This window comes from Papio anubis, chromosome 14 (assembly GCF_008728515.1).
Source record: "Papio anubis isolate 15944 chromosome 14, Panubis1.0, whole genome shotgun sequence".
In the NCBI taxonomy this organism is placed as follows: domain Eukaryota; kingdom Metazoa; phylum Chordata; class Mammalia; order Primates; family Cercopithecidae; genus Papio; species Papio anubis.
Window position 1 is genome coordinate 24,664,031 of NC_044989.1, and position 21,199 is coordinate 24,685,229.

A 21,199-nucleotide genomic window follows, 5' to 3' on the forward strand; every position below is an offset into this window, starting at 1 on the left:
TCACCAAGAGATAGATAAAGAGAAAAAATCAAGGTGCAAAACAACATCACCATGTGTGGCTTGTTTGTTTGTTTGTTTAATACTCATGGTTTTGAACATACAGAGAGACTTCGGTAATTGTGGGTGTCTAAGAAGAGGGACTGAGAGTTGGAAGATAAGAGTAGGAGACTGGCTTTCCACTGAATATCCTTTTACACCTTTTGTATTTTGTACCCTGTGTAGCTATTGACTACTCAACAAATAAATGTTTAAGAGGAAATAAAAAGAAACAAAGATATTGGAAGCAAACCAGCAAATTAGATGGTGTCAAAGGACAGAATTTTGACTTTTGTACTATATCTTAGAAGACCAAAAGCAATGCCTAGCCAGGACAGCATGGTTCTCATTAAAACTAAGATGACCTTCTATCCTGATCGCAAAGACTTTCAGCTAAAGTGTGAAGTGAGGAAGCACAGAACTAAGCTACAGCTGCAAAATTCAATACCTCTAAAAAGATACTTTTATCAGAATTACAACTGGGAGAGAATGGGTTGCTTAGCACTGGTTATTCCAGAAAGAGAACCAAATTACAAACCACACCTGTAATCCCAGCACTTTGGGAGGCCAAGGCAGTCGGATCACAAGGTCAGGAGTTCAACACCAGCCTGGTTAATATGGGGAAACACTGTCTCTACTAAAAATACAAAAAAAATTAACCGGGCATGGTGGTGCGCGCCTGTAATCCCAGCTACTCAGGAGGCTGAGGCAGGAGAATTGCTTGAACCCGGGAGGCGGAGGTTGTGGTGAGCCGAGATTGCACCACTGCACTTCAGCCTGGGTGACAGAGGGAGACTCTATCTAAAAAAAAAAAAGAAAGAAAGAAAAGACAAAACAAAACAAAAAACAAAAAGAAAAAGCCAAAAAATAACCCTTTGTAGCTGCAAACCACAAGCTAGTTTTTTTGTTTGTTTGTTTGTTTGTTTCTTCTTGTTGTTAATGGCACAATGAAGTCAGGAACTCAGGTTCTTTTTTTTTTTTTTGAGACAGAGTTTCACTCGTTGCCCAGGCTGGAGTGCAGAGGCGCGATCTCAGCAGCTCACTGCAACCTCTGCCACCTGAGGTCAAGCGATTCTCCTGCCTCAGTCTCTCCAGTAGCTTGGATTACAGATGTGCGCCACTACCCCCAGCTAATTTTTTAATGTTTTTGGTAGAGACTGGGTTTCACCATGTTGGCCGGGCTGGTCTCAAACTCCTGACCTCAAGTGATGCGCCCACCTCAGCCACCCAAAGTGCTGGGATTACAGACGTGGTTTGTAATTTGGTTCTCTTTCTGGAATAACCAGTGCTAATTAACCAGTATTAATGGGCTTCGAAATAGAAAAACTGTTTGCTGTGAGACTTCTTGTTTCATTTTTTATTTTATTTTATTTATTTATTTATTTTGAGACAGAGTCTCGCTGTGTCACCCTGGATGGAGTGCAGTGACACAATCTTGGCTCATTGTAACCTCTGCCTCTGCAGGCGATTCTCCTGCCTCAGCCTCCCAAATAGCTGGGATTACAGTCGTGCGCCACCACACCCAGCTAATTTTTGTATTTTTAGTAGAGATGGGATTTCGTCATGTTAGCCAGATTGGTCTCCTGACCTCAAGTGATCCACCCACCTCGGCCTCCCGAAGTGCTGGGATTACCGGCATGAGCCACAGCACCTGGCTGAAGCTTCTTTACTCTCTAAGTAAAATATGGCAGGATGCATGGATAATTTTTGGGATTCAAATGTCAGATTCATAACCATATTCTTCAGCAAGGAGAGGAAGCAGATCCACTGATGTGTTCGTGCAAGAGCAGCTATTAACAGGGGTCCATGGAACAAGGTCTGGAGGATCTCGGCACTTAAATCAAGATAAGGATTTTTTATATTAAAAATAGTTAATACAGACATTATCACAACCTCTACAGTCCCAGTGAATTCTCAGAATTGGTGAATTATACAGGGCTAAAGAAGAGAAAAAGAAACCAGAATGTCCCTTAGAAAATGAACACATGGCCGAATTAAGGTCTGGAGTAGCAAAACAAATGGTATAGATGGGCCTCTGCCACTTATCCAGATCTCTGGCCAGTGAGTTTCAGTGCCTGGCAATTGATCTCCAGCCCCAATCAGGGAGCTCTGGTGAGCCAGCTGGGCTCAGATGAGAGCCTTCACAGCCCGATTTGCTTTCAGCGTGAGAGAGTATGTCATAAGCAGTATCACTGTGAATATTTGGCCACTTATTTTTTGGTATTTTTCACACCCCAATTTATTGACCACATTTGAAGCTTGGGGAGAAGAGAGATGACCCCATATTTTCTTTTGCAAAGAAGACCATCTAATGGGAGCGTGCAGTCTTGAGGATTTTTGCCCAGTGAACGTACCCCTTCTTGCCTGTGACAATGCAACTTCTCTTAGAGAATTTCCCCATTCTTCAACCTTAAGGATTTCAGGCACAAATTATGAATCACTAAGAATCTAGCAAGCAGCTCTAGAAGCCTCCAAAGAGAATTGCACTTCCCCAACAGAGGGACAGGAGGTGGAGTGTAAGTATAAAAGAACAGTGGATGGCCTAAATCAGAATGTGTCACTCTTTGTAAAGAGCCACAAGTGTTTTACTAGGGAAAAAGAAAAAGAGGCGAGAATGACGAGAAAGAGACACCAAGATCAAGAGGAATGGGGTAAAGGAGATTTCTATGAGGTGCTACTGGATAGGTCTTTATTAATAGACACTGAAGGATATAATAGAATTGGAATTCCTTTTATTTATTTTATATTTATTTATTTATTTATTTATTTATTTATTTATTGATGGAGTCTCACTCTGCTGCCCAGGCTGCAGTGCAGTGACACAATCTCGGCTTACTGCAACCTCTGCCTCCCAGGTTCAAGTGATTCTCCTACCTGAGGATTACAGGCGTGGGCCACCAAGCCCGTCTAATTTTTTTATTTTTAGTAGAGATAGGGTTTCACCATGTTGGCCATTCTGGCCTTGAACTCCTGACCTCAGGTTATTCGCCCGTCTCAGCCTCCCAAAGTGCTGGGATTATAGGCATGGGCCACCGCGCCCAGCCTGGAAATGTTTTTAAATACTTCCTGTTGCTGACCACTGTTTATTTGACTGTGACATTATGCAGAGACATGGGACCATGGAGCTCAGGCCTCCCTTTGGGTCACACCAGCCTCCTGAAAGGTGACAGTGTTACAGTAGTGTAGCAAATGGGCAAGTGGGTTCATTGTTCTTGGAGAATGAGAGACTGGATTGAAATAAAGAATACAAATGAGCTGGGTGTGGTGGCTCACACCTGTAATCCCAGCACTTTGGGAGGCCAAAGCAGGAGAATCACTTGAGGTCAGGAGTTCAAGACCAGCCTGGCCAACATGCTGAAACCCCATCTCTACTAAAAATACAAAAATTAGCTAAACCTGGTGGTGCATGCCTGTAATCCCAGCTACTTGGGAGGCTGAGGCAGGAGAATCACTTGAACCCAGGAGGCAGAGGTTGCAGTGGTCAGAGATTGCACCACTGCACTCCAGTCTGGGCAACAAAGTGAGATTCCGTCTCAAAAAAAAAAAAAAAAAAAGAATAGGAGTGGTTGTGTGGTTTAAAAAAGCAAAGTCCAGGAGTGTGGAACTAGACATGACTTTATGCATAGGCCAGAGAGAATGTCACGAAGGTACTCTCTAAAGGCATAGCTCTGTGTTGGATAACAAAGCATTTGATTCATCCACTCATACATTCATTTATTCAGCAAACCTACTTACTTGGCAGGTATTGTATTAGGTGCTGAAGATTAATTATAAACAAGGCACACACCCTGACTGTATGAATCTTAAAGACTAAGACCAAGCACAGCAACTACGGCTCATGGGCCAAATCTAGCCTGTGTTTGTAAGTAGTTTTATTGAAACACAGCCACACACATTCATCTACATATTTTCTTTTTCTTTTTCTTCTTCTTCTTTTTTTCTTTTTTTTTTTTTTTGAGACAAGGTCTCACTCTGTTGCCCAGACTGGAGTTCTATCACAGCTCACTGCACCTGGGCCTCCCATACTCAAGTCATCCTCACACTTCCGCCTCCCAAGTAGCTGAACTATAGGTGCTCACCACCACACCCTGCTAATTTTTTTGTTTTTCATGGAGATGGGGTCTTGCTATGTTGCCCAGATTGGTCTCAAATTCCTATCCTCAAGTGATCCTCCCACCTTGGCCTCCCAAAGTGCTGGGATTACAGGTGTGAGCCACCGTACCCCACCTTAACCTTTATTTCTAAATGTTAAATACAAAGATAAACGATGAGGCCAGGCACGGTGGCTCACGCCTGTAATCCCAGCACTTTGGGAGGCTGAGGAAGGTGGATCACTTGAGACCAGGAGTTCAAGACCAGCCTGGCCAACATGGTGAAACCCTGTCTCTACTAAAAATATAAAAAATTAGCCAGGTGTGGTGGCAGGTGCCTATAATCCCAGCTACTCAGAAGGCTGTGGCACAAAACTCGCTTGAGCCTGGGAGGCAGAGGTTGCAGTGAGCCAGGATCACTCCACTGCACTGCAGCCTGGGCAACATAGTGAGACCCTGTCTCAAAAAAAAAAAAAAAGAAAAGAAAAAGAAAAGAAAAAAAAAGATAAACGATAAGTACCTTACTTAAATCCAAACTTATTCATTACAAGTAGGCACAAGCATCTGCCTGCTTATTATGTCTTCTAGTTTAGCTGGACCTTAGCCTTTATGTATTAAAATACAATTGATTTCATTCTAAATTATTCTTCTTTATTTCTCTCTATTTTATTTATTTATTTATTTATTTTGAGACCGAGTCATACTCTGTCACCCAGGCTGGAGTGCAATGGTACGATCTTGGCTCACTGCAACCTCCACCTCCCAGGTTCAAGTGATTCTCCTGCCTCACCCTCCTGAGTAGCTGGGATTATAGGGGAGCTATATGCCCAGTATAAAAATTAGCTATATGCCCAGCTAATTTTTGAATTTTTTGTAGAGACAGGGTTTCACCATATTGACCAGGTTGGTCTCGAACTCCTGACCTCAGGTGATCCGCCCACCTCGGCCTCCCAAAGTGCTGGGATTACAGGCGTGTGAGCCACCATGCCCGGCCTTATTTTTCTTTTATATCACAGGTAAATATGAATTTTAAGAAATCATGTGATTATATAGGCTATATCACTTGTGAATTTCATTTCAGCAAGTTAGAAATGCTTTTTAAAAAAGCTAATGGTGGGTTTTATAGGATTAGAACCCCTGTCTTGGAACATTAAATGAACTTTTTTTTTTTTCTTTTTTGAGACAGAGTCTCACTCTGTCACCCAGGCTGGAGTGCAGTGGCACAATCTCAGCTCACTGTAGCCTCTGCCTCCTGGGTTCAAGCGATTCTCCTGCCTCAGTCTCACAAGTAGCTGGGATTACAGGCACGTGCCATCACGCCCGGCTAATTTTTGTATTTTTAGTAGAGACGGGATTTCAACATGTTGGACAGGCTAGTGTTGAACTCCTGACCTCAGATGATCAGCCTACCTCGGCCTCCCAAAGTGCTGGGATTACAGGTGTGAGCCACTGTGCCCAGGCAAATGAACTTTTAAATACAGCTGTAGACCTGTAGTCTACACATATAAACCCCTGTGTGCCCATATATACTGCACACACAAAGCAAATCTCTTTTTATAATATAATTTGTTATTATAAACCATCACATATAATGTATGTCATAACTACCTCCCATGGACATAACAACTTCCTATGGAAAGAGTGAACCTCACTTGTCTTTAAATATCCTTCCTGGCCAGACTCATATTCTTGGAACAGGACCAAACTAAAACAGTTTTGGCATATATTATTACCTCTCTAGTGTGCAAAGATCCATGGTTCTTGTCCTTAAGATTTCACTGTCTATATAAATCTGAATTTGGATATGCAGTATACATGATACTGTATTGCAAGTTTCAGTAGCTGCAATTACGCTAACATCCTCATCTAACGTTCATCCTCTCTTCCCTTGAAGTAATATCCAACAAGACTGCAGGACTGTTGTAGAAGATGTTATCTCATCATTTTAATCACTGCGGAGGCCACAGTGGGGAGGGCAGCTTTGCAGATTTCAAGAATCTGAGGCCTTTCTTCCTTTGCTTTTTCTCTGGCTACTCCCCCTCTTCATCTTTGTTTTCCTCCATGTTCCTCTCTTCTCCCTCCCACTCTTGCATTTGCTGAGCCTCCACAGTTTGAGTCACAGGCTGCATCCCGTCTTGAAGGCGTGATCATTAGTCAGGGATGCAGGATCAGCCTTCTCCGGGCTTTCTATGGACATCCGGGAGGCTGCAGGTCGACCAGGGCTGCTGGCACAGCCCGTGCACCTCCAGGGTTTTTGCTGAGACCAAGGGCAGTGACAGCCCCAGAGCAGAAGGGATGCAGGAGAATCAGTACTGGACATAGACGGAGGCTGTGCAGGTGAAGTGGAGAGGGAGTGTTGCCATCTGGGGACTCGACAGGGGCACAGATGGAGTGGCAGATAGGGCTCAACGTGCCTGCCTGATCTCTGAGGAGAAACCTCTGGCCGAATGGAACCCAGAGTACAGGTATTAAGCTGGTCATCTCCCTGGGGTGTCACTAGGGATAGGCATGACACAGAGTGAGTCCCCCCACCTGTAGCTGCACCTGCACCTGGGACCAGCCTTTAACCTCCCTTGTCTCTCCTCTGCCTCGGTTCTCATCCCTGCTCCCACTCCCTCTAGGCAAACAGCATTCTGGCGCTTCCTAGCATTTGCTATGAGGTAATGCTCTGGAATCCCCAGTTATTCAAATTATATAAACCAGGGGACTCAGAGGAAGAGAGGGTGCTCTAAGAATCCAGTCCTGCAGCCAAGGAGGAAGTCCTTCCTTCCTTCATTTCACCAGGCTGTTTCAAACTGGGTTTGGAAAGGCGCTGGGTTTGTTTTTTTTTTGAAACTTATGGTCAGTCCCCTTTCATAGCTTTTCAACTTAGAGTCTGTGTGAGAACCAGGACACCTGTCTTGTTGAAAAGGGAGACACAAAAGCTGAAAATGCCCGGAAGGATATGGCTTCCTGGAACTGCGGGATGTGTAGCTGCGGCCGTGGGGTGGACCATGGAAACAGGTTTGAAGAGAGAAGCTTTGTTCTTCTCCATCTCCTGTCATTGTTCTGAGCCAGGGTTCTGCCTCCTCCCTAGGGATGAAATTTGGTAGCAAGGGCCAGAAAAAGTAAAGTTCAAGGTTGGCACAGGTTCCCAGGGAATGAAGGTGGAAACCACTGTCTACCTTTCTCCAAACTCAAAAACCTGAAATAATGGATTCTTTGTGTGTGTGTGTGAGATGGAGTCTTGCTCTGACGTCACCCCGGCTGGAATGCAGTGGCATGATTTCAGCTCACTGCAACCTCCTCCTCCCAGGCTCAAACCATCCTGCCACCTCAGCCTCCTTTGTAGCTGGAACTACAGGCGCCCACCACCATGCCCCGCTAATTTTTGTGGTTTTAGTAGAGATGGGGTTTCACCATGTTGGCCAGGCTGGTCTCAAACTCCTGACCTCAAGTGATCCGCCTGCCTTGACCTCCCAAAGTGTTGGGATTACAGGCGTGAGCCACCGCACCCGGCCAAGATGGACTCACTTTTCACCTTGGCATCTCTCGAAAGGGAAAACTTGGGGAAAATCCACACCTCTACCCTTGAGTGAAGATGCCGAGTAATTATTTTATAGTTGGTCTTGAGCGTCCTTTTTTTTCTGTGCCTCTCTCATCCCTTCTTGTTGTTCTCTTCTTCCAATTTGTTTCTGTCCAGGGCATTCTGTGCTCTATCCAGAAACGCCCCACCCAGGCCTCTGGGGCAGGAGCTCATGCTGTACGCTTACTTCCCTTTCTCCTTCTTCTGCACTTCTTCACAACTCTGGTTCCCTGGGGGGTGCAGTTTATCTTAGCTAGTAGTGAGGAGAAAAGCATCTAGTTAAGTTAATTCAAATTAAAACCGTGAAAATACTCTTCTTAAAGAGCTTGGCTATTTCCCCTTACTCCTGAAAACAGTCACACAGGATACCCAAGTGGGCTGACATGAGGGAATCATCTTTAAACCAAGATGCTCCTCTCTCCCTTGCCTGTAGTCTATGAGCTCTGTAGGCTCCTTTAAAGAAGGCAGGGCTTTCTTTCTTCCTCTCATGCCTCTGAGACATTTTCCAGAAATTTAAGGTGAAAGATGGAAAATATCCTTGTCAGGCCTCTGAGCCCAAGCTAAGCCATCATATCCCCAGGGACCTGCACGCATACATCCAGATGGCCTGAAGCAACTGAAGATCCACAGAAGTGAAAATAGCCTTAACTGATGACATTCCACCATTGTGATTTGTTTCTACCCCACCCTAACTGATCAATGTACTTTAAGATCTCCCCCAACCTTAAGAAGTTTCTTTGTAATTCTCCCCACCCACGAGAATGCACTTGGTGAGTTTCACCCACTGCCCCCAAAACATTGCTCTTAACTCCACCGCCTAGCCCAAAACATGCAAGAACTCATGATAATCCCACCACCTTTGCTGACTCCTTTTTCGGACTCAGCCCGCCTGTACCTAGGTGACATGAACAGCCATGTTGCTGACACAAAGCCTGTTTGGTGATCTCTTCACACGGACGCACGAAACAATCCTCAGTAATGGTTCTCTAAAATGCACTTGACTTTTTGTTTGTTTGTCTCACTCTCACCCAGGCTGAAGTGCAGTGGTACGATATCGGCTCACTGCAAGCTCCACCTCCTGGGTTCAAGTGATTCTCCTGCCTCAGTCTCCTGAGTAGCTGGGATTACAGGCACATGCCATCACTCCTGGCAAATTTTTTTGTATTTTTAGTAGAGACGGGGTTTCATCATGTTGGCCAGGCTGGTCTCGAACTCCTGACCTCAGGTGATCCGCCCACCTCCGCCTCCCAAAGTGCTGGGATTACAGGTGTGAGACACCGTGCCCAACCTGTACTTGACATTTTTAACACCTAGGGTCCTTGGGCAGATATCCACGTCTCTGTCTCAGGAGGCAGTCCTGGTTCTTAGCTCCCCACCCCAGCCCCCTCGCATCCCTGAGAATTGAGAGCTGCCAGGAGCAAAGCGGATTGTTGCTGACCTCAGAAGAACACAGATGCAGTTAGCCATTTGTGAGGATGAGGGATTCAGTAACCTGGAACAGAAATAATGAAGATGAGGCCAGTCCTTCATGTGTGGCATGTTTTCTTGGTGTGCTTTGCTCCTTTGGAAGAGACTTAGGGGACAGGAGCATGAGAATGGGGCCCCCAAATATCCCTGTTCCTTCTGAGGCAGGTGAGAGGCAGCCCAAATGAAAGCCCTCTTCCTGGCTGGTAAGGGCAGCAGAGATGGTGCTGAGACAGCTGTCTCTACATCATTTCTCAAAAAGCAGCAAAGGACTACATGGAGGTGAAATTCTTCCCCATCTCAATTTGCCTGCTTAGCCAAATGTGGAATGTTGTAGAAAGCATATCTTGAATATTAGTCAGGATTTTGTCAGTTTACAAGGCAAGAAGGAAGGGATTCGTTGACTCCAGTACTGGGAAGTTTAAAACATGACTCTTCAGATGTGACTGGGTTTAGGGATTTAAATAATGTCATTAAGGCCGGATGCGGTGACTCATGCCTATAATCCCAGCACTTTGGGAGGCCAAGGTGGGCAGATCATTTGAGGTCAGGAGTTTGAGAGCAGCCTGGCCAAAATGATGAAACTCCATCTCTACTGAAAATACAAAAATTAGCTGGGCGTGGTGGCACGCACCTGTAATCTCAGCTACTGGGGAGGCTGAGGCAGGAGAATCGCTTGAACCCAGGAGGTAGAGGTTGCAGTGAGTTGAGATCATGCCACTGCATTCCAGCCTGGGTGACAGAGTAAGACTCTGTTTCAAAAAATAAATATAAATAAATAAAGTCATTAGTTCCCTCTCTCCCCCTCAGTTGACTTGCCTTAACATTGGCTTTTTTCTCAGGTAGGATCTCTCTGCTGAGTGGCAGATGGCCTTTGGGCAGCGATGAGTATTACAGTGTTTTCCCTGCATGTCTTTCCCATCAACTCCATCGAAAGTCCCAGGGAGGACTCTGACAGGCCTGGCCTGGGTAAGGTGTCCTTACCTGAACCAATCATTGCAGCCAGGAGGATGAAGTCCTCTAATTGGCTAGCTCACATTATGACCACAACATGTGTGGGGAAGACCAGGCAAGGAATTAGCCATCTTGTTAGGTAGAGGAGGAGCAATTCCCAAAAGAAAAATATACTAAGCAGATAAAAAGTAATACAACTATACACCTTTATAAGTGTCAACTTACTCATTACTAATGCAAATTAACCAGCAATAGGGTGAGAGATGTGAGCAATGCCAAGATTTATAAGACATGGCTTTTGTCCTTAAAGATCATATAATCTATTTGTTCCAGTAGCTAGTCACATTCTCTAATAATTTGAGGAAACATGAATGAATTCATTGGAAAATATTTGCTAAGTGCTTACTTAATGCCAGACACAGCTCTAGATTCCTGTTACACAAAGATAAAAGACAGCTTTCTTCCCGTAAAAACCTTACAATCAAGTGAGAGAGACAAGCAAACTAACAAACATTTAAAGTGCAGGACTTGGCTGGGCGCAGTGGCTCGCACCTGTAATCCCAGCACCTTGGGAGGCCGAGGCAGGAGGATCACTTGAGCCCAGGAATTTGAGACCAACCTGGGAAACATAGGGAGACCCTGTCTCTAAAATATTTAAAAATTAGCTGGGCATGGTTGTATGCACCTGTAGTCCCAGCTACTGGGAGGCTGAGGCAGGAAGATCACTTGAGCCCAGGTGGTTCAGGCTGCAGTGAGCTATGACTGTGCCACTGCACTCAGCCTGGACAGCAGAGCAAGATCCTGTCTCAAAAATCAATCAATCAATCAATCAATCAATAAAGTTCAAGGCTACAGTTGCAATGACAGAAGTGTGCACAGTTACCATGAAAGCCCCCAAAACGCACCAACAAAACGTTAGGCTCAGAGGAAGTGATTTGTAAGCCAGAGCTTGAAAAACAAATGGGAGTCAGATGAGATTGGAGGGTGGGGAAGGATCTTCCAGACAGAGGGACTAGTTTGTGCAGAGGTACAGGGTGTGGAGTAGGGTGGTGTGTTTGGAGAACTGTAAATACTGACACGCATCACTTAACAACAGGGTTATGTTGTGAGAAATGCATTATTAGGCAATTTTGCCCTTGTGTGAACATCAGAGTGTACTTAACGCATATCTAAATGGCATAGCCTGCTGCGTACCTGACCATATGGTATAGCCTCCTCCTCCTAGGCTACGCGCCTGTACAGCATGTTCCTGCACTGAATACTGCAGGCAACTGGAATGCAACGGTAAGAGTTTGTGTATCTAAACCTCTAAACATAGAAAAGGCACAGTAAAAATGCGATATTTTAATCTTATGAGACCACTGTTGTATATGAGGTCTGTTGTTTACCAAAATGTCATTCTGCAGCACACGACTAGTTTGAATGGAGTACATGAGGGGATACTGCGAGAGATGAACCCAAAGCAGTGGGCAGGAGCCAGATCACAAAGGGCCTGGTGTCAAGTGTACAGATGTTAGCTTGCCCCTGATTTCGAACAGGGCACAGACGTGTCCAGATTTGCAATGGAGCATGCTCATTCTGGCAGCATGTGAGTGGAGTGAGCCAGACTGGAGGTAGGAAGGAGGTAGGAAGGAGAGTCAGGAGACTGCCTCCTTCTGTGCAGGCAATGTCAGCTGATAAAATAGATAATTAGAAAAGTCACTGTTCTGCAACCCCAATTCAGGCAAGGATTCAGATTATCAGATGCTAAGATATTCACATGTTCTTAAAGAATCACTCCCTAGATTTTTTAAAAATATATATTTTTTTTGGCCAAGTAAGGTGACTTTACGCCTGTAATCCTAGCACTTTGGGAGGCTGAGGCGGGTGGATCATTTGAGGTCAGGAGTTCAAGACCAGCCTAACCAACACAGCAAAACCGGGTCTCTACTGAAAATACAAAAAAAAATGGCCAGGTGTGGTGGCCTGTAATCTCAGCTACTCAAGAGACTGAGGCAGGAGAATCACTTGAACCTGGGAGGTGGAGGTTGCAGCGAGCCGAGATTGCACCACTGCACTCCAGCCTGGGCAACAGAATGAGACTCTGTCTCAAAAAGAAAAAAGTTTATTTTTAATTTTTGTGTGTACATAGTAGATGTATATATTTATGGGGTATGGGAGATGTTTCCACACAGGCATGCAATGCATAATAATTGCATCATGGAAAATGGGTATCTATCCCCTCAAGTATTTATCCTATCATTCTATGGATTATTATTATTATTTGAGATGGAGTTTTGCTTTTGTTGCCCAGGCTGGAGTGTAATGGCGACATCTCGGCTCATTGCAGCCTCCGCCTCCAGATTCAAGTGATTCTCCTGTCTCAGCCTCCTGAGTACCTGGGATTACAGGCATGTGCCACCACGCCCAAGGATTAATGACAAAATACAAAATTTTGTATTTTTAGTACAGACAGGGTTTTACTACGTTGGTCAGGCTGGTCTCAAACTCCTAACCTCAGGTGATCCACTAGCCTCGGCCTCCCAAAGTGCTGGGATTACAGGCATGAGCCACCACACCCAGCCATTCCACTGATTATTAACTACACAGTGGAAACTGTACCTTTGCAGTGGAAAGATCTGGTGGACATCATCTTAAGCAAGAGATCAGACTCCACATAGTGGGGCAACCTGATGTTATGGACCTTCCAAGGGATGTGATAAGCAATGGGTAACATCTCCTGTACAGTATTCTTTCCAAAGAGCTTCAACCTGAATCTAATAATGAGGAAACAACTAGACAAATCCAAAATGTGGGAGGTTATATAGGAAAACAGGCTGGAACTGTTCAAAAACTCAGTGTCATAAAAAACAAAAATAAAAACAAAATGGGAGGAGAATGTTCTAAATCAAAAGAAGGAGACGCAACAACCACATATAATATGTAACCCCTGATGAGATCCTTGGTCAGACACTTAAAGCAGCCTGAAAGTTGGCTGGGCACAGTGGCTCACGCCTGTAATCCCAGCACTGTCTCAAAACAAAAAACAATAAAAACAGCATGAAAGACACTGGGGGATAATTGGGGACAGTTGAGTTTGAACTAAATATGAGGTATTGGTTTTCTTAGGTGTGATAATGATATCATGGTTATGTAGGAGAATGACTTTATGCTTAGGTGATGCTGCAGAATTGAGGGGTGAAGTGTAATGATGTCGCCAACCTATGTCCAAATGACTCAGGAAAATATGCATGTTATTATGTACCTACATGACATATGGATGTTTTTGCATATATATGATATATGGAAGCTATCATATATATGACAGCTATGGGTGTTCTTACAAATGTGGCAAAATGTTAACAATGTTTCTGTTTACGTGAAGGATCATGGGAATTCTTATATGATTCTTTCAGAGTTTTTGGGTTTTTTTTGGTAGTTTAAATACCATGAAAAAGAATGAAAATAAGAAGCAGAAGGAGGAGAAGGAGAAGAATTAATGACAGTTTGACCCAAGACAGTGGCAGCGGTTTTGGGGAGTGTCCTGGGCTACTGTAACAAAGTATCCCAGCCTGAGTACTTATAAACGACAGAAATGTACTTCTCACCGTCCTGGATGTTGGAAGTCAGCTCAGAGCGCCAGCACTGTTGGGTTCTGGTGAGGATTGTCCTCAGGGTTACAGACTGCTGACTTTTGGTTGTATCCTCACGTGGCAGAAAGAGGGCTAGAGAGCTCTCTGGGGTCCCTCTCTCTCTCTTTTTTCTTTTTCTGAGAGAGGATCTCACTCTCTTGTCCAGGCTGGATGGAGTGCAGTGGCGTGATCCTGGTTTGCTGTACCTTTAACTTCCCGGGCTCAAGCAATCCTCCCACCTCCCTAGTAGCTGGGAATACAGGTGCACTCCACCATGCCTGGCTAATTTTTGTGTTTTCTGTAGAGATGGGGTCTCACTATGTTGCCCAGGCTGGTCTCAAACTCCTGGGCTCAAGCAGTCTGCCCACCTTGGCCTCCCAAAGTGCTAAGATTACAGGCTCAAGCCCCCACACCCAGCCTGCTTTCTCTCTTTTTTTTTTTGGTTTTTAAGGCTAGTCAAGTGAAGCAGTGGGAGTGGAAAAGGAACAAAGAAGTCTGTAACTAGTTGTTATCAATTAGGTGTAAACACCACTGCTCTTGGCCCAGCCTGGAGTCTCTTTTATAAGGCACTAATCCCATTTATGAGGGCTCCACTCTCATAACCTAATTACCTCCCAAAGGCCCCACCTCCTAATAGTGTCGCACTGGGGGTTAGAATTTCATATATGAGGCCAGGCATGGTGGCTCAAGCCTGTAATCCCAGCACTTTGGGAGGCTGAGGCAGGTGGATCACTTGAGGTCAGGAGTTCAAGACCAGCCTGGCCAACATAGTGTAATCCTGTCTGTCCTAAAAACATAAAAATTAGCCAGGCGTGGTGTTGGGTGCCTGTGGTCCCAGCTACTCAGGTGGCTGAGGTGCGAGAATCGTTGAACCTAGGTGGGAGAGGTGGCTGTGAGCTGAGATCGTGCCACTGCACTCCAGTCTGGGCGACAGAGAGAGACTCTATCAAAAAAAAAAAAAAAAAAAGGCCAGGCATGGTGGCTCACGCTCGTAATCCCAGGACTTTGGGAGGCCGAGGCAGGCAGGTCACTTGAGGTCAGGAGTTCGAGACCAGCCTGGCCAACATGGTGAAACCCCGTCTCTACTAAAAATACAAAAATTAGCCAGGCATGGTGGTGCATGGCTGTAATCCCAGCCACTCGGGAGCCTGAGGCACAAGAATCGCTTGAAACCGGGAGGTGGAGGTTAGTGGTGAGCCAAGATCACACCATTGCATTCCAGCCTGGGGGACAAGAGTGAAACTCGGTCTCAAAAAAAAAAAAATTATGTATGATTTTAGAGGGACATAAACATTCGGTTCAGTTCATTGTAGGGAAGAAGGTTGGAATTAAGAGAAATACAGGAATATTGGGAATCTGTCCTGATGTGGAATAATGTTTGGGGATTCAGCTAGCGTGAAGTTAGGAAATAAGCCCAGTCAGGGGTTCCAGTCCTGGACATAGATTATATGACATACTTTCCTAATGCAAACAGTGACAAAAATCACCAGGAATCAACAATCTTACCACGCCAAGCAGAGCGCTGTGAACAGCGCTGAATCCGGAGTCAGGATGTTGGAGTTCTGATCCCGGCTCTACCACTGAGCTGCTGTGAGTGAGGTGAGCTCTTCTGGGGCTCTTCCTGTGAAACATGGGAAGATTGGAGCAGACCTTCCCCGAGGCCCTGTTCAATCTTTCACAAGTACACAGTTGTAGTCACCCTTCCTTATTGACGTTACTGAGTCATCTGAGCTGTTAATGAGATGTTGTCGCGTCTGCCATTTCATTCTCGCGGTCTTGATTTATTTCTCCAACCCTCTTGGCCACCCTCTCATGAGAGCCTGTCCTTGACTAAACCAGGTCCTCACTGAACGCTGTGCTCTATGGGGGAGCTGTAATAGTTACCAGTTCCTCATTCTGTCTGCCCTAGATTTAGTGACGAGCTTTCTTCCTGGACTCTTGGATGTTGCTTTCTATTAATAACACATCTGACTTTGTTATGAAGCTAACACATACTTACGGTTGAAAATTTATAACATTTGGGAAACTCTGTAAAATAAAACTTTTTTTTTTTTTTTTGAGACGGAATCTCGCTCTGTTGCCCAGGCTGGAGTTCAGTGGCACAGCCTCAGCTCACTGCAACCTCTGCCTCCCGGGTTCCTGTTATTCTCCTGTCTCAGCCTTCCAAGTAGCAGGGACTACAGGTGCATGCCAACACATCTGGCTAATTTTTGTGTGTGTGTGTATTTTCAGTAGAGATGGGGTTTCACCATGTTGGCCAGGCTGATCTTGAACTCCTGATCTCAGGTGATCTGCCTGCCTTGGCCTCCCAACGTGCTGGGATTACAGGCATGAGCTATAGTGCCTGGCCTTGTAAAAGAAAATCTAAGTTACTCACAATTCCAATTTGTCGATAGCCACTATTAAATGTTTTTCCGAATGGTGTGTGTGTGTGTGTGTGTGTGTTGCATAGTTCGTCTCTTATCATATACATAATTTTGTATTTTTTTCATTTAATAATATATGTTGCACACTCTTGGGAGGGAATGGGACAGACTCCCATTCTATAATTTCTTTTTCAGAATTTTACAAGCTTGGAGCGTCATCATGGCATCTCACTTTAACAGCCCTCCATATATGAAACAGCTCTCCATATATATGACATTATATACCCAAGAAATGTAATGTTAAAATGTGTTTCTTGGCCAGGCGCGGTGGCTCACGCCTGTAATCCTAGCACTTTGGGAGGCCGAGGCGGGCGGATCACAAGGTCAGGAGATCGAGACCACGGTGAAACACCGTCTCTACTAAAAATACAAAAAATTAGCCGGGCGCGGTAGTGGGCGCCTGTAGTCCCAGCCCCAGCTACTCAGGAGGCTGAGGCAGGAGAATGGCGTGAATCCGGGAGGTGGAGCTTGCAGTGAGCCGAGATCGCGCCACTGCACTCCAGCCTGGGGGACACAGCAAGACTCCGTCTCAAAAAAAAAAAAAAAAAAATGTGTTTCTTTATCATATCTTTTTCTATATAATTAAAATATTCAATATTTTCATATAAGAAATTTTCCAGGCCAGGCCAGGCATGGTGGCTCACACCTGTAATCCCAGCATTTCAGGAGGCCAAGGTGGGCAGATCACTTGAGGACAGGAGTTCAAGACGAGCCTAGCCAACATGACAAAAACCCATCTCTACTAAAAGTACAAAAATTGGCCAGGCATGGTTGCAAGTGCCTGTAATTCCAGCTACTCAGGTGGCTGAGCCATGAGAATTGCTTGAACCTAGGAGGCAGAGGTTGCAGTGAGCCAAGATCGCACCACTGTACTCCAGCTTGGACAACAGAGCAAGGCTCTGTAAAAAGAAAGAAAGAGAGAGAGAAAGAGGGATAAAGAAAGAGAAAGAAAGAGAGAAAGCAAGAAAGAAAGAGGGAAGGAAGGAAGGAGGAAAGGTGGGCAGGAGGGAGGGAGGGAAGAAAAGAAAAGAAAAGAAAAGAGAAAAGACAAGACAAGACAGGACATTTTCCAGGCGGGGGGCGGTGGCTCATGCCTGTAATCCCAGCACTTTGGGAGGCCAAGGTGGGAGGATCACTTGAGCCCACGAGTTTGAGACCAGCCTGGGCAACATGTCGAGACCCTGTCTCTACAATGTTAAAAATTAGCCAGGTGTGGTGGTGGTGCCTGTGGTCCCAGCTACTCAGGAGGCTGAGATGAGATGGGAGTATCACTTGAGCCCAGGAGGTTGAGGATCACAGTGAGCTGTGATCGCGTCACTGCACCCTAGCCTGGGTGACAAAGCAAGACCGCAATTAGAAAAAAAAAAAAGAGAGAGAATTTTCCAAATAACTGGGCAACTCTTTCCCCACCTTCTCTTGTTTTGATGTAAGGCTGGCCTGTTACATCATCAATACTACTGGGGAAATACCAGGACACAGACAAAACGAAGGGTAGAAATACAGTACAATGTCTTAGTTTATGATACTACATTGTTAATGGTGGATCCATAGAAATACATCTGGGTGGTGGCATTTGGAGGGTGTGTATGCGGTGAGTGGTTGGTAGGGGAGAGGCAAGTAGAGAGAGCAACAAAAAAGAATTAAACCGGATGGGTGTTGAGTGAGGCATGGTAACTACTTTGGGAATTTTTTCTCTTCCTTTGTTACTAATGCCAAATAGCAAAGGCTAATTTTAATGTAATGGGTATATGTGTGTCTAAGTGGAGGGACAGACAGACAGACGTCATGGGGGGAATGCATCCTAAAGTCCTTTTAAAATCAAAACCAGCACTAATGAAGAGCATTTTCTAATGTCATTATATTAATTCAAAAACATCCTAACACTGGACAGATGGATATTCTTAAATGTCTCCGAGGAAGAACCTAAACCATTTGCTCATGCTAGCATCTCATATTTTGATCCGAAAATTTCTAACCACTTAATTCATCCTCATGGCTCTCATGGGAAGCAAGGAGAAAGAAGAAATTACTCTCCACTACCTCTTTTATATGATATATGTCTATATACACTTACATTTTTATTACACACTTAACTTTACAGGAAAGGAAATCCCATAAAGTAGGTGCATCTCTCTGAAATCACTTTTAACCCTCATTAGCTTGGAGGCATTCAACTGAAACCATTGCTTACATACTCTGTCTCTCTGCATTCTTTCCAAATATACACATTTCAGTGACCATCACACTTATTGTTATTATTATTAATTGAGACGGAGTCTCGCTCTGTCGCCCAGGCAGGAGTGCAGTGGCACGATCTTGGCTCACTGCAAGCTCCTCCTCCCGGGTTCACACCATTCTCCTACCTCAGCCTCCCGAGTAGCTGGGACTACAGCACCCACCACCACACCTGGCTAATTTTTTTTTTTTTTTTTTTTTGTATTTTTAGTACAGATGGGGTTTCACCGTGTTAGCCAGGATGGTCTCGATCTCCTGACCTCGTGATCCACCTGCCTCGGCCTCCCAAAGTGCCGGGATTACAGGCGTGAGCCACCGTGCCCGGCCACACTTATTATTATTAATGACTGCATATCATCTTGTTGTGTCGGTATATCATTGTTTACACAATTATTTTATTGTGAGAGCTTTTGGGGTTGTCTTTGAATTATTTGAAACATCATAAGTAATATTATGAATGCATCATTGTGCAAAATATTCTTTTTCCTTTTGAATTCTTTGAGTCCCATTGATGCTGGCTTTTATTATTATACACTTTGCTCGCGTGTAATAATAAAAGGCAGATAACAGAACCGCTAAGCTGTTTGTGTTTGTCTAATTTCTATGAATGGTTTAGGTTATGGCTTCTATTTTCCTGTGTATAAAATTGTCTATTCTTATTCTTTTACACTCTGGCTATTTGCCAAGTAGAAGCAGCTAAGGATTAACCGTATACATTTTTATTAAATCTAGATTTTTTTAAGAATCTAAGCTTTTTTTTTTTTTTTTTTTTTTTTTGAGATGGAGTCTTGTTCTGTGGCCCAGGCTGGAGTGCAGTTGCATGATCTCCGCTCACTGCAACCTCCACCTCTAGGGTTCAAGCATTCTCTGCCTCAGCCTCCGGAGTAGCTGGGATTACATGTACTCACCATCATGTCCGCCTAATTTTTTTTGTATATTTTGTAGAGATGGGGTTTCACCATCTTGGCCAGGCTGGCCTTGAACTCCTGACCTCGTGATCCACCCGCCTCGGACTCCCAAAGTGCTGGGATTACAGGCGTGAGCCACCGTACCTAGCCTGTGCCCTTCTCTTTAAACTTGGTTCCATTGCATTATTTTGTATGATGTAGTTTTAGATGTTATAAAGGGAGTGTAACAGGACTCACTCATGGACTCTTTTCCAAGAATTTCTGCAGCCCTTGGAAACTCCCACATCACCAATGCAAAAACCTAGTACCTGAACCCTCTGGTCTCAGCAGAAGAAAATAGCCTTGGCTTATGGTTGAAATGGGGCCTGGGATATCCTAGGAAATGGCCTCCTTTGTGGGAGTGTGGCGAGAGCTGAGTTGTCAGTCTCCAGGGACACTGCTATCAGTATCCTTTTCCACTTTATTCTTTGTTCCAAAATAATAATTGTAATATCTCAGAATTAAATCTCTGGCTGTCCTTTCAACAGTGTGGTTAGGGCCAGACTGATTATTCCCAGAGCTGCCCATGGGTCATAGCGAAGGCAAGGACCGCGTGTTTCCTTGACTTAAACATGTTTGCTCTGGGCCACTGTGATCACACGGTTGTCTTTCTTCCATTATCCTGGGCCTGAATGCATCACACGTTTTCCTGGCTTGAGGCAAGAGGTGCAAGATAACTGAAGGTTATCTTCATGGTCATCTCGAGTATGAGCATTTGGGGCAGGGGTTGTTTGTGCACGTGCACGTCTGTGCATGTGTGCACGCTGCTTGTCTCTCTAGGTATCTGTTGAGCTACGCTTGCTATGCTTGTGCAGCAGCCCCTCTTCTACAGTCCTGGCTGGAGGATGGAGGCGAGATGGCTGGATGATCAACATGGCTGCTGAGCCATGTTCGCAGGCTCAGGCCATTCTGCTCAGCTGTGCACAGTTGGAATACAGTAGGCTATTGTTATGGAACTGAGCTCCCTGTTCTAAATTCCACCAAAGTGTAAGTAACATGACCCAGGATGAGAATTCATCATGATTTGGCCAGGCGCGGTGGCTCACACCTGTAATCCCAGCACTTTGGGAGGCCAAGGCCAGAGGATCACTTGAGGCCAGGAATTCAAGACCAGTCTGACCAACATGATGAAACACTGTCTCCACTAAAAATACAAAAATTAGTCAGGTGTGGTGGTGCATGCCTGTAATCCCAGCTACTTGGGAGGCTGAGGCAGGAGAATTGCTTGAACCTGGAAGGCAAAGGTTGCAGTGAGCCAAGATTACGCTACTGCACTCCAGCCTGGACAACAGAGTGAGACTCTGTCTCAAAAAAGAAAAGAAAGAAAAGAAAATGCCACTAGGATCTCTGAAACTCCTATTGCACAGAAGACTGCAAAAGCCAGTATTGACGAGATGGTGAGAGAAAGCTGTTCATGTGTAGGCAGAGTGAGAAAATTCAAAAACGAGACAAAGAAGGAAAAGAGTGCCGCAAACATGGTGTAAAGAAAGGGCTGAAGAGGAGACGGTAAAAGGAAGGAGAGGGTCTGTTGTTACCAGCAGGGCTAATCCCAGGCAGTGCTGTGTGCCCGGCAATCTTCTAGCCCAGCTTCCTACTGGTAAGTCTCTAAGTACAATGCCACTAGTATATAATGTGCTAAATATTTTTAATCAACTCTCTTTTCAAAACAAGTATCTAATTCATCTTAAATAATACCATGTGGGAAACAATAAGTTTGATATCTAGTTATATGTTTTCCAATACATGTTAGGATAAACACACAATTAGTAACAGTATCTGTCCATCTATCCACATATGAAGCGTCAAAAACAATCCCAGTTGCTGCGCAGTGGTGTGCACACAATTCCATGGAAAGTCCATTCCCTCCTCA

General features: G+C 44.8%; 1 long non-coding RNA gene across 1 annotated transcript; it reads right to left on the reverse strand.

Moving 5' to 3' along the window:
* Window positions 1-6,045: 6,045 nt before the first annotated feature.
* Window positions 6,046-20,449, reverse strand: LOC103876797. Its single transcript, XR_636190.4, has 5 exons — window positions 19,599-20,449; window positions 15,228-15,342; window positions 9,131-9,184; window positions 7,690-7,945; window positions 6,046-7,199 (listed from the first exon to the last, which is right to left on the reverse strand). It is a non-coding gene; the product is annotated as an uncharacterized LOC103876797 (long non-coding RNA).
* Between the last annotated feature and the right edge of the window lie 750 nt (window positions 20,450-21,199).